We start from the raw sequence: 17,562 nt of genomic DNA, 5'->3' as shown, positions 1-17,562 counted from the left end.
CGTTCCCAACCAGTACGGCCGGAAACAAATATCTACTGGTTGTCATGGACTATTTCAGTAAATGGCCAGAAGTATATGCCTTACCAAACCAGGAAGCGAAGACCGTAGCCGAAGCGTTTGTAGAAAATTGGATAACAAGGTTCGGAGTGCCCGTCGAATTACACTCAGATCAAGGCAGAAATTTCGAATCTTCCATTTTCCAAGAAGTCTGTACATTATTGGGCATCCACAAGACACGGACAACAGCGTTACACCCACAATCAGATGGGATGGTAGAGAGATTCAACCGAACGCTCGAAGAACATCTGCAGAAAATCGTTGATAAAGACCAACGGAATTGGGACAAGCGCATCCAGATGTTCCTGCTGGCGTATCGTTCAGCGAAGCACGAGACAACTGGTTACACGCCGGCAAAGATTATTTTCGGATCTGATCTGCGACTCCCTGCTGATCTTAAGTTTGGAACGAATCCTACAGCTGTAAGAAATGATGGAGATTATTGTTCTGCCTTAAAGGAAGAAATGAATGAATTGCATCTAATGGTAAGACAGCATACGCATCTGATGAGCAATAAGATGAAGGACCGGTTCGATCAAGCGGCAAATTCAAAAGGTTTTGAAGAAGGTGATCTGGTCCTGTTGTACAATCCACTTCGAAAGAAAGGCTTCGACGAGCAGACAGCCGTGGCGCCAGATGTCTACAACAAGACAAATGCTATTCCATATACCTACAGCTATTGTTCATAATCAGGGATGCATATAGTAATACAAATATAACTTAATACTACTTTTGTAACACTGCCCTCCACTAAAGCCTAATCGTCCCGATTAGGCACAAATCCTCTTGAACCAAATGGGGCGAGCCTCTCCAAATGTACTACTTTCATTTTACATCGTGCTTTTCCATTTCTTTGTATGTGGTATACCACGTCATTAAGTCGTTTCATCACCATATAGGGTCCTTCCCAGGCTGTCTGCAGTTTCGGGGACAAGCCTTTCTTTCGAAGTGGATTGTACAACAGGACCAGATCACCTTCTTCAAAACCTTTTGAATTTGCCGCTTGATCGAACCGGTCCTTCATCTTATTGCTCATCAGATGCGTATGCTGTCTTACCATTAGATGCAATTCATTCATTTCTTCCTTTAAGGCAGAACAATAATCTCCATCATTTCTTACAGCTGTAGGATTCGTTCCAAACTTAAGATCAGCAGGGAGTCGCAGATCAGATCCGAAAATAATCTTTGCCGGCGTGTAACCAGTTGTCTCGTGCTTCGCTGAACGATACGCCAGCAGGAACATCTGGATGCGCTTGTCCCAATTCCGTTGGTCTTTATCAACGATTTTCTGCAGATGTTCTTCGAGCGTTCGGTTGAATCTCTCTACCATCCCATCTGATTGTGGGTGTAACGCTGTTGTCCGTGTCTTGTGGATGCCCAATAATGTACAGACTTCTTGGAAAATGGAAGATTCGAAATTTCTGCCTTGATCTGAGTGTAATTCGACGGGCACTCCGAACCTTGTTATCCAATTTTCTACAAACGCTTCGGCTACGGTCTTCGCTTCCTGGTTTGGTAAGGCATATACTTCTGGCCATTTACTGAAATAGTCCATGACAACCAGTAGATATTTGTTTCCGGCCGTACTGGTTGGGAACGGACCTGCAACATCCATTGCGACTCGTTCAAATGGTGATCCCACGTTGTACTGTTGTAGCCTACCGCGACTTTTGGCTTTAGGACCCTTAGCTGCCATGCACTCTACGCAATTACTTATCCATTCTGCTATGGAATCTCGACAACCGATCCAGTAGAACCGTTGTTTAATCTTCTCTATAGTTTTTGTAATTCCAAGGTGCCCTCCACTAGGTCCATTGTGATATTCCTTCAACACTTTCGGGATCATGGACTTCGGTACTATGATCAGCAGACGAGACTGTTTGCCATCTTCGCTTTCCCAGGTACGATGAAGGTATCCATTAACGAGGTTTATGCTGTTTCATTGGGCCCAATATGCTTTTGCCGTTGGACTCTCGTTACTTATTTGTTCCTTTGGTGGTCGTACCCCATTTTCTTTGGCCATTATCAGCTTTGCAAGATCAGGGTCCTCCAGCTGATTGATTCTGATGCGGTGAGGAGTCCAATCATCTTCAGGTTCTACATATATTCAATAATCGCACGTCGATTATACCTTCTTTTCCCTCTGATTTGGAGCAATGTTTACATTCCAGTGGACAAGGGCGACGTGATAATGCATCCGCATTTTTGTGGTGAATCCCCTTTCGGTGTTCTGTTTCGAAGTCGTAATTCTGTAATCTTTCGATCCATCGTGCAATTTGGCCTTCCGGATTCTTAAACTGTAATAACCATTTTAATGCTGCATGATCAGTCCTCAGCAAGAATTGTTGTCCATACAAATACTTGTGGAAATGTTTTACACATTCCACCACAGCTAGTAGTTCTTTTCGCGTCACACAGTAGTTTTTCTCTGGTTTCCCGAGCACTCTGCTGTAATACCCAATTACTCTTTCTTGTCCGTCGATGAGCTGAGACAGGACACCTCCAATTCCATAAGCGCTCGCATCTGTATCCAGGATGAATTTCTTTCCAGGTATTGGATAAGCTAACATCGGCGCCGTACAAAGTAGTTCTTTAAGCTGCTCAAACGCTTTTTCTTGTTCCAACTGCCATACAAACGGGCGATTCTTCTTTGTTAAATCATGTAAACTTCTAGCCACGTTCGCAAATCCAGGTACAAAACGGCGGTAATACGTGCATAAGCCAAGGAAGCTGCGGAGTTCATGTATGTTGGTGGGTCGAGGCCAATCTTTGACTGCTTTTATTTTTCCTTCCTCGGTGTGAATCCCCTCAGTTGACACTTTATGTCCGAGATATGTGACCTGCTTCTTCCATAATGAACACTTTTTGGGATTCAAGCGTAATCCGGCTGATGCTATTCGCTGAAAGACTTCCTCTAGATTTTTCAGATGATCATCAAAACTTTTTCCCATGATGATAATGTCATCAAGGTACACCAAACATGTCTTCCAGTTGAGTCCTTTTAACACATGTTCCATCAGTCGCTCGAACGTTGCAGGCGCATTACATAACCCAAATGGCATCACAGAGAATTCCCATAACCCGTCACCCATACTGAAAGCGGTCTTTTCACGGTCACATTCATCAATCTCGACTTGCCAATATCCACTTTGTAGATCTAATGTAGAAAACCATTTCGCTCCAGACAAGGTGTCTAATGTATCGTCGATTCTTGGTAGAGGATAACTGTCTTTCTTTGTGACATCATTCAACTTCCTATAATCTACGCAGAAACGGGTGCTACCATCTTTCTTTTTAACTAAGACGATAGGTGAGCTCCATGGACTTATTGAAGGTTCGATTACACCGTTTTTGTGCATGTCTTCAATAATTTTGTTAGCATCCTCACGTTTTGCTAGTGGAACCCTACGCGGAGCTTGTCGGATTGGTTTAGCGTCTCCAGTATTTATGCGATGTTTGACAATGCCGGTTCTTCCTGTGTTTCCTTCGTTTGCAAATATGGATGCGTATTTTTCTAATAGTTTTTCTGCTTTTAATTTTTCATTTCCATGCAGTTCGTTCAGCAAATTATTTAGGAGTGTAGGACTTATCTGCTGTGGCTCAATAGTAGGCTTCTGTTGTGACCGTTCGCATCGTGCTATTGCACTTATATTCTGGCACTGTCCAATTACGGCTCCTTTCTTCAGACTTATAGGCGTGTTGAATTCATTCACGACTTTGACCGGAATGGTGCCGTCTTCTCTAGTTTTCACAAGCGTTCTTCCTACCAATATGGGTGTATCTATTTTTGTTGGTTCCACAATCCACAACTCTTCAGTCCCACCTCCTCCATTCACTTTGGCCCATACAATCGCCTCAGATTTTGGTGGAATACTCTGATTATCATCAACAATCACCCTCTTACTTTCAACTTTGGTCACATATCCGGTGTTTCTGGCAAAACAGCATTTGCTTGTTTAAATCCAAAGTAACCCCGTGATCAATCATGAAATCTACTCCCATTATAATTTCATCCGTGATTTCTGCTACGATGAAGGTGTGATTAACTTCCAGGGTACCAATCATCACTTCGCAAACCACTTTTCCCGCGACCGCTGCTTCCTCTCCGGTGGCCGTTCGAAGCTTGCAACCGACTAATGCTTCAACCGTTCCTCTTACCACATCCGGTCGGATCATTGAATGTGTGGCACCAGTATCCCAAGTAAGCGTTGACAGTCGTCCATTTACGATGCCGTTGATAGTAAGATTGTTGTCATGGCGACCTATTTGTGATATCGAGATGGCGGGGCAAATAGTTGTGGGAACCAGCTCACGCCCCTTTGAACTGTTCCGTTTTAGTTTAACGACTTGTGAGATGTGGATGCTCCGTCCTCGTTATCTGTTGGTTGTTTCCGTTTTGATGGGTTTACTTTTATATTGCAATTTCGGGCAAAGTGACCCGCTTTTCCACAGTTGAAACATCTTCCTGTTGTATTTACTCGCGGTGCAGCAATTGTCTTCAGAGTCTTCAATATTTCTTCCATCAGCGCCGGTTGTTCCATTTCAACCCTTTGTACTTTGTGTGCTGGTTTACTTAGTAGGGAAGCTGTTTCCTGTGTGAGGGCGTGCGAAACCGTTTCAGCAAACGTTCTTTTTGGCAATGCATATGTGGCGCGTTTGGTGTCCACATCACGAATTCCATTTATGAAACATTGAATTTTTACCCTCTCAATGTAATCCACAGGTGCATCTGCATTTGCCAAATGAGCCAGTCGTTCGATTTCAGTTGCGAACTCTTGCAATGACTCGTTCATCTTCTGACCCCTATTTTGCAGTTCGATCTGGTATATTTGTTTCCGGTGCTCACTACCATATCGTCTTTCTATCGCACTCATCAATGCCTCATAGTTGTCCCGTTCACAGTCTGGAATAGTCTGAAGGATTTCTGCTGCCGGTCCTTTCAATGATACAAACAAGGACGCCACTTTGTCCGCTGCATTCCAGTTATTGGCCGTTGCTGTCTTTTCAAACTGAAGTTTGAAAATTTGAAATGGAATACTTCCATCGAATGTGGGTGCCTTCAATCTTTGATTATTTGTTGATGGTGCAGGGCCATGTAGTTGCAGTTCTCGCACACGATTACTTAATTGCAGAACTTCTGATTTTAAATTTTCTTCGCCATTTTTTAAAGTGCTTAATTCGTCTTCAAATTTTGAAAATTTCTCTTGCACTTGTTTTTGTAGTTGTGTAGTATTTTCCGTAATCTGTTGTGTAAGGCGAGACTCTAACTGTGATGTATTTTCAGCTATTTGCGTTATTTGCTGTGCCAGACGATTTTCTGTTTGCACTACATTTTCTGCTATTTGCTGTGCCAGACGATTTTCTGTTTGCACTGCATTTTCTGCTATTTGCTTAATAGCCACTAACAGCATGTTCGTGTCTACGCTTGATGATGTTCGTTGTTCTTCTACTTTTTCTTCTACCTTTGTAGAAGTTTCTGGGCCATCAAATTCGAATTCGTCGACATTAATTCCATCCGCTTCCATTGCTTCACGTAATCGTGCCTGCAGATCCGCCTTTTGCCCGCTTATCTCCAGTTGCTTTTTTAATTGCTGAATTCTCAATTCTCCGAATTTAACCATTTTGAATTTGGATTATTTGACAATCCCACTTCTGACACCAATTGTTACGAATTTACTCTTGCTAGCTTACTTTGTTAGGTTCGTATCTCTGGATTGACAAATAAAATCAACACTGTTTAATTTAATTCAACAACTCTTTATTTCACAACTCGTCTACACTATAGCAGTTTACTCTTAGCACTGATTGATTACGTTGGCGCTGCCACGGCTTATATAGCCACGCACTTCTCGCTGATGCCGACGTGTCCTTCTAGAACATCGCGTCTGGAAATTACCAGAACATACGGCTATACGGCGCCAGACGCAAGCAGACAGTCGCGGCGCCAGACTCAGCAATTGTTTACCTAGACAAGCAGACAGTGCGGCGCCAGATGTCTATTGTTTCGACGAGCAGACAGCCGTGGCGCCAGATGTCTACAACAAGACAAATGCTATTCCATATACCTACAGCTATTGTTCATAATCAGGGATGCATATAGTAATACAAATATAACTTAATACTACTTTTTGTAACAATATTATAATGCTTCCTGTATAATGCTTCTGTAACCAGTCTCTAGTCTCTATTTGAGACATTTTGAGGCAAAGTCTCAATTTGAGACTAGTTACTATTCACTAAACAGTCTCTAGCGTTAGTCTCAAAATATTGAGACCTGGTAGTTAGCCGGTCACAAAGCTACAAAGAGCTCTTGTCTGCCATTTTGAATATACTGAATAGAGATCATCATAGATATTAATCGATTGTCGTATTTTTATATTTTGTAAGCAACTCAAACACGAAAAAGTTAAAAATAAATAAATTTTACATAAATTTCGTAAATATTATGAAACAAAGTCAACATATATATTCATTTTTATTGAAAACTATGTTTTTTGACGATGTTATAGAAAATTTAATATTTGTTATCGACATATTTATTTCCATTCAAGTGTAAAAACATCTCTGAATGATGAAATGTAATAGATTTTGTGACTGTCACTTACAGAATAGCAAAATCGGCTCAAGTCTCAAAAATTGTCTCTAACTCAAAATCTCAAATTTAGAGACTTGAGACTGTCTCACGTTACAGAATCGCACGGTAAGAAGTTAGTTAAATTTAAATAATTTAATGTAATCTAGGTAAAGGTAAAGGTTCAGGAGAGCGGCTTTTCTGAAAACGTGCACCAATTTTCACGGTAAAGGTCTTAAAATGCTCGTTTTTAATTCTACTTTACGTATATGTTAGGCGCGTGCCTTTAAAATCAATATTTTCTTTGTTTTTATCAAAAAACATCGTATTTTCTGAAATGATAAATTCACTTTTACGCTTTACACGTCTTTAGATGTTAAAATTATACTTTCTATAAGTTATATGCACGTAATTATTGATGTTGTTTAGTTAATCAATAAGAGAAATTGGTTTTTTTTTGTTATTTTTATAAAAATATGAAAAACTTTACAATCGCTTCACTTCAACGAAAATGGCAAGGTATGTTCGAAATTATGGCACAGCTGTTGTGAATTCGAATGGCCACTATTGATTCATGATCGTTTTCGAATTATCGATACTCTCAATATTTGAGGCTGATCGAGAATTAGTAAAAATGAGAAATACATAATAGGAAATTTTATAATTCATTATTATTGCAGAAAGAAGAAGAATTTGGACACAGAAGAATTTTGAACACCGGGGTTTTGGACCGACCAGGGATATTATTTTTCGAGCGCTCGATTTTCCCAATTATTATTATTTTTCTATTGTGTATTTCTCATTTTTACCAATTTTCTTTCAAACTCGAATATTGAGAATATCGATATTTTAATTTATTATTATTTTTCCAGTTAATAATATTTTTTATTATACATATATCTCTCATTTTTATCAATTCTTGTTTAGTCTCGAATATCGAGAGTATCGATATTTCGAACCCGATCATGTTTGTATCACTAGTTCTCAATTGAATTTCGAACAGTGATGCCATTTATAGCGTGAATATTGTGCAAAATCGAAATATTTTTTATTGTTTTTATTGCAAAAAAACAGAAAAATAGATAACGCGCCATATATATTCGTAAATTGGAATTAAAAACACGAATTTTAAGACCTTTCCCGTGAAAATTGGTGCACGTTTTCGGAAAAGCCGCTCTCCTGAACATTTACCTTTCGGGAATAAAATGGGTATGGTCGGATAGAGGAGATTCTCCAGATCACGAATATACATATATGGTTATATACACCCAACTCTTTTTTACACGGTAGATACGTTCCTCAGAAATCCGTGTAAAAAAAAAGTGAAAAAAAGAGGTGTTTCCTATACGTATAGAAAAAGGGGGGATACGTTCCATGTCATCTGAAAACCGTGTAAGATTAATTAAAGAGCTATATTTACTTCGAAAAACCGTGTAAAAAATGTTGAAAACTATAAAATTTCGGACGTGCATACAAATAGTATGTTCATATGACATTTTATTGAGCATTATCAGACCGACACTTAATCACACGATTTCGGCTCTTGAATGGATTATCCCACTAATCTTAAAAATTTATCAAGATTTCGCCATACAAAAATGACATTTCCAAATCACTTTATTGAAATGGTTTGAAACAGATCCACGCTAAATCTCTCTGTGCGACTCTGATTTTGCGCCATCTACTTGTCAGCATTGGAAATCTGTTACATTATCACAGCTGATTTAGACACTACAAAGGGAAAAAATGTAAACAAACAAATTTTTTTTAAGCAATGAATCTAATTTCACCTGAAAATCGACTTAACAAATGAAAAAATGCATCCACTATTTCTATTATATGGAAAATATTTGAAAAAAGACGGCTTTTATTTCAAAATACTATATGACAATCTTTTCTTTTGATAAATATTTTTTTTTTTATTTTTTTATTTTATTTTATTTTATAAAAGCTTACATAATAATACAATTATTATACAAACTTAAGAAAATACGCAGCACTAGCATCATGGGCTATCGGCCGACTGATTATATTATATGCGTCGAAGAAGGTCGCTGTCTTTCAAAAAGTTGTAGATTTTCGAAATGTTGTTGCTTGAGGGATCCATCAATAAAATTATTGGATCAGTATTGTTGAAGTTTGACATTCTATGAGTTTGAAGTGCTGGACAATGTTGCAGAAGATGCAATAGATTTAAATCTGAATCACAAAATGGGCATTGGTTGATCTGAGTGCCATTTAGTATGTGAGCGTGTGTGATAATGGAGTGGCCAATGCGAAGTCTGATATATGGAATGATATAATTAGATGAAAGCGATGACGGAAAGGATGGTTTGATACGATTTGAATTTATTCTAGAGTAGTGGTGTCTGTAATTCATCCAATCAAGCGCCAATTTAGTGGATCTTTGTTGAATAATAAGCCGTTTTATATCACTCTTAACAAACAAGGCAGATGTAGTTGTTGGAGTGATGCACACCTCCTTAGCCACCGAGTCCGCAAAAGTATTTCCAATGATTCCAGAGTGACCGGGTATCCACATTATTTTTAGTCTATGTGCTAACGAAAACAACAGCGATCTAATGCCAATAATGACGTCATTACAGTTACTGCGGTTTTTTAAAGCTTGAAAACACGATAGACTATCTGTACAGATGATGAACTTACCAAGGTTTTGTTGGGCATACTGGACAGCTTTGAGAATACCCGTAGCTTCAGCGGTAAAAATTGAACAAAATGGAAATAATAAACCATACGATATTCTTTGTTGGTTATCATCAACTACAGCAAAAGATGTATGCGACGATTTGGAGCCATCAGTATATATAAACTGCCAATCAAAAGATTTGAAGTGCGCAGATAATTCCAAAAATCGAGATTTATACACAGTGCTTGGAGTGATGGATTTGCGAAGAAAAGTAAGATCACTAATGAAAGAAGATTCATTTACTTTCCACGGTGGAATATATTTACTGCAAGGCAGCAATATTTTAAGCGGCAACTCATTGGTTTTAGCAAACAAAGCACTTTTAAAAATAGAAGACGGTATTTTAGGAGACCTCTTTCTGCAAAGTGATGATTGAAAGTCCTTTTTTATAGTAAAGTTCGTGCTGAGTATGAGTTTTGAATAAAGCTTATTTAAGCTATCTTCCACTGCATCTTTTAGAGAAGGTAGGCCAGCTTCCGTCAGTATGTTTTTAATTGGCGATGTTGGAAACACTCGAAGAGAACAACGAACTGAAGAATGATAGGGCGCAGCAAGCATCTTTAGATGATTCTTAGAATGATGTCCATAAATTTCCAAGCCATAATTAATTACAGATGAGATGAGGGCTTTAGTGACGTTGACCAGTAAAGCCGAGCCGATGAGTGAGCGCTTACATGAGAGGTATTTAATAATATTTAAATTAACAAAAAGTCTTTTTCTTATATACTGACAATGTTTCTTAAATGTATACTTAGAGTCTAATACAATACCAAGGAACTTAATACAATCTGTACACAAAATGTTTGTATTATCAAATGTGAGCGTTGGGATAGTACATTGATGTTTTTTACAAATATGAAAAAGTTTCGATTTAGGAAAAGATATTGATGTGCCTGAAGTAGAGGACCAACGAGAAAGACGCAATAAAATTTCAGAGAAAGTAATTGTTACTGAAGTCAAATTTGAAGTTTTTGAGAATAAAATTAAATCATCAGCATAAATCTGATGCCGGATAGTAACAAAATCTGATAGAATGGTACTGATTTCATCAAATGCAATAGTAAATAGGATCACCGAGAGCGGTGACCCTTGTGGGGTACCATTATCTAATGGTAGAACAGAGGATGAAACATTGGATATGATAACACTTAATTTACGGTTGGATAGGAAAGATTTGACAAAGTTAAAAATACGAGAACCCACCCTCCACCTACTAAGCTGTCTTAACACTACATGAATCCCAATCCTGTCAAATGCTTTTAGGAAATCTAAAGAAAGAATAGAAACATGATTTTTGTGGGAGAGAGTATCAGAGATAAAGTGATCAAGGTGCAGGAGAGCATCCAACGTACCCTGCCCCCTCTTGAACGCAACTTGGTTGTGCGAAATGAGATTATTAGATTGAGCATACCAGGCGAGTCTAGTAGCAATAATCTTTTCAATCAATTTACCAAGGCAAGGAAGAAGGGAAATGGGACGATAACTGCTGACCACACCAGGAGGTTTACCAGGTTTTAAAATAGGAATAATCGCGCTAGTCTTCCAGAGGACAGGGTAGTTGCCACTGAGAAAAATACTATTGTAAAGTTTGACTAGACGGGATATAAGGAATGGAGGAAGGTGCTTGATGATAAGGTAAGAGATTTTATCAATGCCAGGAGTTTTGCCCTTGACTGACGAGAGGGCTAAATTAAAATCAAGTTCAGATATATCGGCATCTAAATATTCAGCTGATTGAGATTAGTTGGAAGGAGGAAGGTAAGGAGAGCAAAGAGAAGAAAGTTTACTAGAGGAAAAATCAGAAGAGAAATTGGAGTCCAAAGAAATATTGGAAAAGTGGGTGGCAAACTCTAAGGCTATATCTTTGGGATATAGTAGAGTGCCCCGAGGAGTATTTAAATAAGTGATAGGAGAAGAAGGTGATAAACCAGCCAGTCTTTTCATATCAGTCCAGATTTTTCTAGAATCCGAAGAAGAAGTGATATTATTCGTAAATTCTTGGAAACAATGAACCTTAGCAGCCTTAGCTTTATGGCGAAAAAATGCATTGGATTTTTTGTAAGCTATTAAGTTTGCACTAGAACGTAAACGTTTAAATTGATGCCATGCGATCTGTTTCAGATTTCTTAGTGCAGAAAGCTCATTATTCCACCAAAGAGGAGCAAGCTTGACTGGTTTAGAAGAAGAAAGGGGAAAAGAATAGTTAGAAGCAGAACGTATAATTTTTTGGATTCTAGAAGCCTCTTGATTTATATTGGAAGAAAAGGGGAAATAACGTGAATGCGATAAACAGGCTTCTTCAAACCTATCCCAATCAGCCGAATCAGTTTTAAACCGAATCCTGGGCTTAAAAAATGAATGAGGGCGAGAAGTAGATATTTTGGAAAGGATGGGAAAATGATCACTGCCATGGAGATCATCAATACAACACCAGGATATTTTTGAGGAGAGGGAGGCAGAACATATGGAAAGATCAATATCAGTGAAGGTAGAGTGAGTGGAAAAATGGGTGGGGGAACCATCATTTAAAACAATGCAGTTGGATCTTAGTAAGGCATCCTCAATGCTACGTCCCTTGGAGTTAGCCGAAGCAGAGCCCCAAAGGGGACTCCAAGCATTGAAGTCACCACACAAGATAAAAGGATTTGAACCGGAAGGAATAAGATTTAAAAATTCAGTAGTAGAAAATGATTGATCAGGAGGGGAATAAGCACAGATGATTGAAATTTTATAGGGGGCGAGGATCTCAATAGCTACAGAAGAAAAAATTGAAAGGGGTATGGGAAGTAATACGTGAGGTAGATTTCTTTTAACTAGGATGGCAACTCCCTGCTTGTTGGTGGTGTTATGTGGGAGATTAATAAAATATCCCACATAAGCCCTAGGGGTAAAAGCTGAGGCATTATAAGATAGGTGAGTTTCATTCAACAGGATAATAGATGGATTGTACGATCCCATAAGTAACTCTAAGTTAGTATAATTATTAACATAACCGTTAATGTTCCATTGAAGAAGTGTAATCATATCATATGTAAACTTATAAAAGAAAAAAGTTAAGCTACGAATATTTTATTTAAACTAAATGTCTTCATTGTAAGAAGGAAAATTGGGTAATGCAAGAGGATCTTGCGAGCTGGTGTGGGTGGGGGAGGGTGTGATAGGACAGGAGGAAAGGATATTGAGAGGAGAGTCAGAGATGGATAAAGGGGAAAAAAGAGGGGAAGGAGAAGTGACAGAAGAGGAGGGAGGCTGGGTTGGAAGGGATTGTTTAGATGAATTGATGTCTGTAGTTGTTGTTAGATTAGTTTTGGTAGGATTGTTGGATTTGTTATTAGGTGTTGTTTCATTATTTATTTGATTAGTATTGTTAGAAATTTTAGCTATAGAGGCAAAAGAGTTTGCATTAGAAGTTGTATGAGAAAATTGAATTTTATACTTGGTAACAGCTTCACGCATACTACATTTATAAATAGTTTTAATTTTTAATATTTCTTTGGATTGTTGATATTTAGGGCAAGTATTAGATGATGCCGGGTGGTCGCCCGAGCAATTTGCACACATTATTCTCTTACATTCAGTAGGTGGGGTATGATCGGAAGGGAGGTTGCATGAGACACAAGAAGGTGAATTACGGCAGTATTTTGCTGTGTGGCCAATTAATTGACATTGCTTACAACGCATAGGATTAGGGTAATACGGACGGACAGTGAGGTTCCTCCAGGCAACATCAATTCTTTCAAGAAGATTGTATTTATCAAAAGTTAATAAAACTACACCCGTAGGATTACGGGAGCCGTCAGCAATTCGTGAAAACTTATGTACAGCAGAAACACCCTGCTCCTTAAGACCATCAACAATATCTTCTTCTGATAAGTTATTCAGGAATGGGGCGTATATGGTGCCTTTAACCGTATTCAAAGTATTATGAAGCTTGACATTGATATGACCTCCGCCAGGTAAAATTTTTGCAGAAAGAAATTTGCTAGCTGTTTTGTTGTTATTTACAAAGAGCAGTAGGCTACCATCACGTAGCTTAGTAACTTTACTTACTTCCTTACTGATTGCTTGAATACCTTTATACGTAGCGAAGCATGATAACGAATTAAGTGGCTTGTTGTCGTCCAGCGATGACATGACCAAAAATTTTGGATCATCCGTGTTTGAGACTGGTAATTCTGGAAATTGGTCTAACGGGATCGGATTTGGTTTTTTTCTTTTCTTTTTCATTATTGGAGATAATAGGGAAAACCTATTATCCCCTAATTTGGTGGCCCCAGGGGCCATAGTAAACGCGAATTTTAGTTTAACAAATTAAGAAATTAAGTGATTGAAAAGATATAAAACGATAAAAAATTAATTCACAAACAAAGCACGAGCGTAATATAAACGCAGAACAAACCGTTATACCGTTTTAACAAACTCAATAAGCACAGAGCGAAAAGCAACCGGTTACGATGACAGTTCGACGGTGTATGTTGATAAATATTAAGCGATGTGAATTCTTAAATGACAATAACAGCTGTTTTTTGATCTTTCTAACGGCAGTGAGAACACTGTTGTGTTATGAAATGCTTAAATGTAATCTAATCTTTTAAATTTTCGGTCTGAACATGGTATTAAAATAAAGGGTGATTTTTTAAGAGCTTGATAACTTTTAAAAAAAAAAAAAAACGCATAAAATTTGCAAAATCTCATCGGTTCTTTATTTGAAACGTTAGATTGGTTCATGACATTTACTTTTTGAAGATAATTTCATTTAAATGTTGACCGCGGCTGCGTCTTAGGTGGTCCATTCGGAAAGTCCAATTTTGGGCAACTTTTTCGAGCATTTCGGCCGGAATAGCCCGAATTTCTTCGGAAATGTTGTCTTCCAAAGCTGGAATAGTTGCTGGCTTATTTCTGTAGACTTTAGACTTGACGTAGCCCCACAAAAAATAGTCTAAAGGCGTTAAATCGCATGATCTTGGTGGCCAACTTACGGGTCCATTTCTTGAGATGAATTGTTGTCCGAAGTTTTCCCTCAAAATGGCCATAGAATCGCGAGCTGTGTGGCATGTAGCGCCATCTTGTTGAAACCACATGTCAACCAAGTTCAGTTCTTCCATTTTTGGCAACAAAAAGTTTGTTAGCATCGAACGATAGCGATCGCCATTCACCGTAACGTTGCGTCCAACAGCATCTTTGAAAAAATACGGTCCAATGATTCCACCAGCGTACAAACCACACCAAACAGTGCATTTTTCGGGATGCATGGGCAGTTCTTGAACGGCTTCTGGTTGCTCTTCACCCCAAATGCGGCAATTTTGCTTATTTACGTAGCCATTCAACCAGAAATGAGCCTCATCGCTGAACAAAATTTGTCGATAAACACATTTCGAACCGAACACTGATTTTGGTAATAAAATTCAATGATTTGCAAGCGTTGCTCGTTAGTAAGTCTATTCATGATGAAATGTCAAAGCATACTGAGCATCTTTCTCTTTGACACCATGTCTGAAATCCCACGTGATCTGTCAAATACTAATGCATGAAAATCCTAACCTCAAAAAAATCACCCGTTACATAATTGATACTGGTGAAGAATTGGTAGATTAAGCAAAAAACAAAAGAAATCGGTTAATCCAGACTAAGAACAGAAAAATTAGAATAGAAATAAGGAAAAACTATTAACATTGGTACATAATTATTATTATTATTTGATAACAAGCGCCATTGTTTGTGACGAACTGGACTAAAGTCGGCATATTCGCTGGAGATATCTATTTCAGCAATGTAAATATCATGCGAACAAAATGTGTAGATAAGAGTTATAGAATAAGGGGATTTCCCAGTTACTACTATGTATCTTCATTTCAGCAATGGTGCTAAGCGTGGTAAAAACAAACATATGTAATTACAAGACAGTGATTTAAAAACCGTAGTAGATTAAAAATTTTTTACAAATAAAAATTTTTTCTCAACCGTGTAACTTCAAATCCGTGTAAAAAGAAAACGTGTAAAAAAAGAGTTGGGTGTATATATATTTTGTAAATACATATATCAATTATAGAGGTAGAAAAAAAATTTAGAATAATTTCCTAGGCAAGATCAATATTTAAAATATGTTGGAAGGAAAACCCTCTTTACAAAAAACTCTACAGGGAGCATTCCCTTGAATCTCTTCTTATAGCAGGAGTATATGCCTTTTTTATTAAAATGTACTTATTATTTTAGTAAAATAATTAATAAAATGTTTTCATACGCGCCGACAATATCCGTCAGCTGTAATGACGATTAAGAATTCTATGACAAATCCGTTAAATACAAAAAAAAACAGTTATTACAAACATTTCAAGTAGACAATTGAAATGGATTGGTCGGGAACTGGAGGATGGAGTCATGTGTAGAAGTTGTTTTCTGATCGCCATTCACTTGGGAGTGGTCAGAAACGATTCTTTTACATATGGCTCAAGCAGCTCACGACTTCCGGTCTTTGACCAAGTATCCTCTGGGTAGCCTAAGAACATCCGTTTGAGGGCGAACTAAAGTGAGAAGGCGAAACATCCCCTGCATAGGGTTGTGGGATGGGTTTGGGACCCACCAAGTAAAAAAACACCCTCAATGAAAATTAATAATCAGCCTCGGATGAGAGATCCCACTTTTGGTGACGACCATGACAAACGAAATAAGGACTCCCTTAATTGGGAAGGTGCCGCTGCCCAGCTGGTTGATGTCCTCACGAAAATAAAGGCTGACATTACCGCCGTGCAAGTAATGCGATGCGATGTCCTTGGCATTTACTACAGTGGCCATATAAAGGAGCGCAAGTTTGGTGTGCCGTCGCCGAGCACTCCGGTGAATGAACGTCTACCCACAATCCGCATCAAAGCAAGGTTCTTCAACATATCGTTGATTTGCGCCCACGCCCCGACGGAAGAGAAGAACGATGTGACCAAAGATACCTTCTATGAGGGCTTGGAGCGCGCCTATAAGAGCTGCCCCCGCCACGATGTCAAAATCGTGCTTGGACACTTTAACGCCAGGGTGGGCAAGGAATGTATCTTTGGCACAATGATCGGTAAATTCAGCCTCCACCAAGAAACATCCCCAAATGGGTTGAGGCTGATCGACTTCGCCGGGGCCCGAAATATGGTTATCTGTGGTACTAGATTCCAGCACAAGAAAATGCATCAAGCTACCTGGCTGTCTCCGGATCGAAAAGCCACCAACCAGATCGATCATGTTGTGATAAACGTGCGTCCTAACATCGTCTCGGACCACTACCTTGCTGCAGCCATGATTCGCACCCGCCTCTGTACAGCAAAAAGTGCTCGTCAACAAAGGTTCGAACTCGAGAAGCTGCAATCACAGCAGACAGCCGAACGATTTTCTAAAAGTGCAAAAGAAGAGCTGATACGGCGAGTAGTGCCGTGTCGCAGCGGAGAGAAAACAGGCTGCCTACCTCGCAACGTTACGATCGACCACAACACGTGCGGGATGGGATAGATACCGAGAGTTGAAGAGGGAAGCGTGACGCATTTGTAGACAGAAAAAGAAAGAGGTCGAAATGCGTGAGTATGAAGAGCTTGTTAAGCTGGCCGACAGGGGTAATGCTCGAAAATTCTATGAAAAAATGCGGTGGCTTACAGAAGGTTTCAAGACCGAAGCATACTCTTGAAGAACCCCCAGAGGTGGTGGAGGGAAAACTTCTCCAGCCTGCTGAATGGCAATGAACGTACAACAGAAGACAGAGAAGGTGAACCCGATTCCTCAATCGATGACGATGGAGCAGACGTTCCATTGCCCGACCATGAAGAAGTTCGACTAGCAAATACCCGTCTGAAGTAGAGATGAGCGATATTGCGATTTTTAAATCACTGTGATTTCAGTGATTGCTATTTTTAAATCACTGTGATTTTATATTGCTATTGCGATCGCAACTAAGTCGACGTTCAAACGTCGTTGTTGTTGCTGTAGCGGCAGATTCTGCCAATTTGACACTGTTTGGCCGAATAAAAGTCCGGGTCTGTTCCACTTACCACTTACGTAGGTTTTTCGCCTTTCTTTTCACTACATGTTCGCAAATATTGGAGCGGTTCGGCTACCTGACACTTAGAGCCTATTGCATAGTTTATTTGTATGTTGGTATGATGGTTTCACACATTTCTTAGAAGGAATTACCATTAGTGTGGTTGATAATTTGTTTGTTTAGAATACCCGCTTTTAATATTTTCAAGACCAAATAATT

Source organism: Bactrocera dorsalis, chromosome 3, assembly GCF_023373825.1.
Source record: "Bactrocera dorsalis isolate Fly_Bdor chromosome 3, ASM2337382v1, whole genome shotgun sequence".
Lineage (NCBI taxonomy): Eukaryota > Metazoa > Arthropoda > Insecta > Diptera > Tephritidae > Bactrocera > Bactrocera dorsalis.
This window is presented reverse-complemented; position numbering follows the sequence as displayed.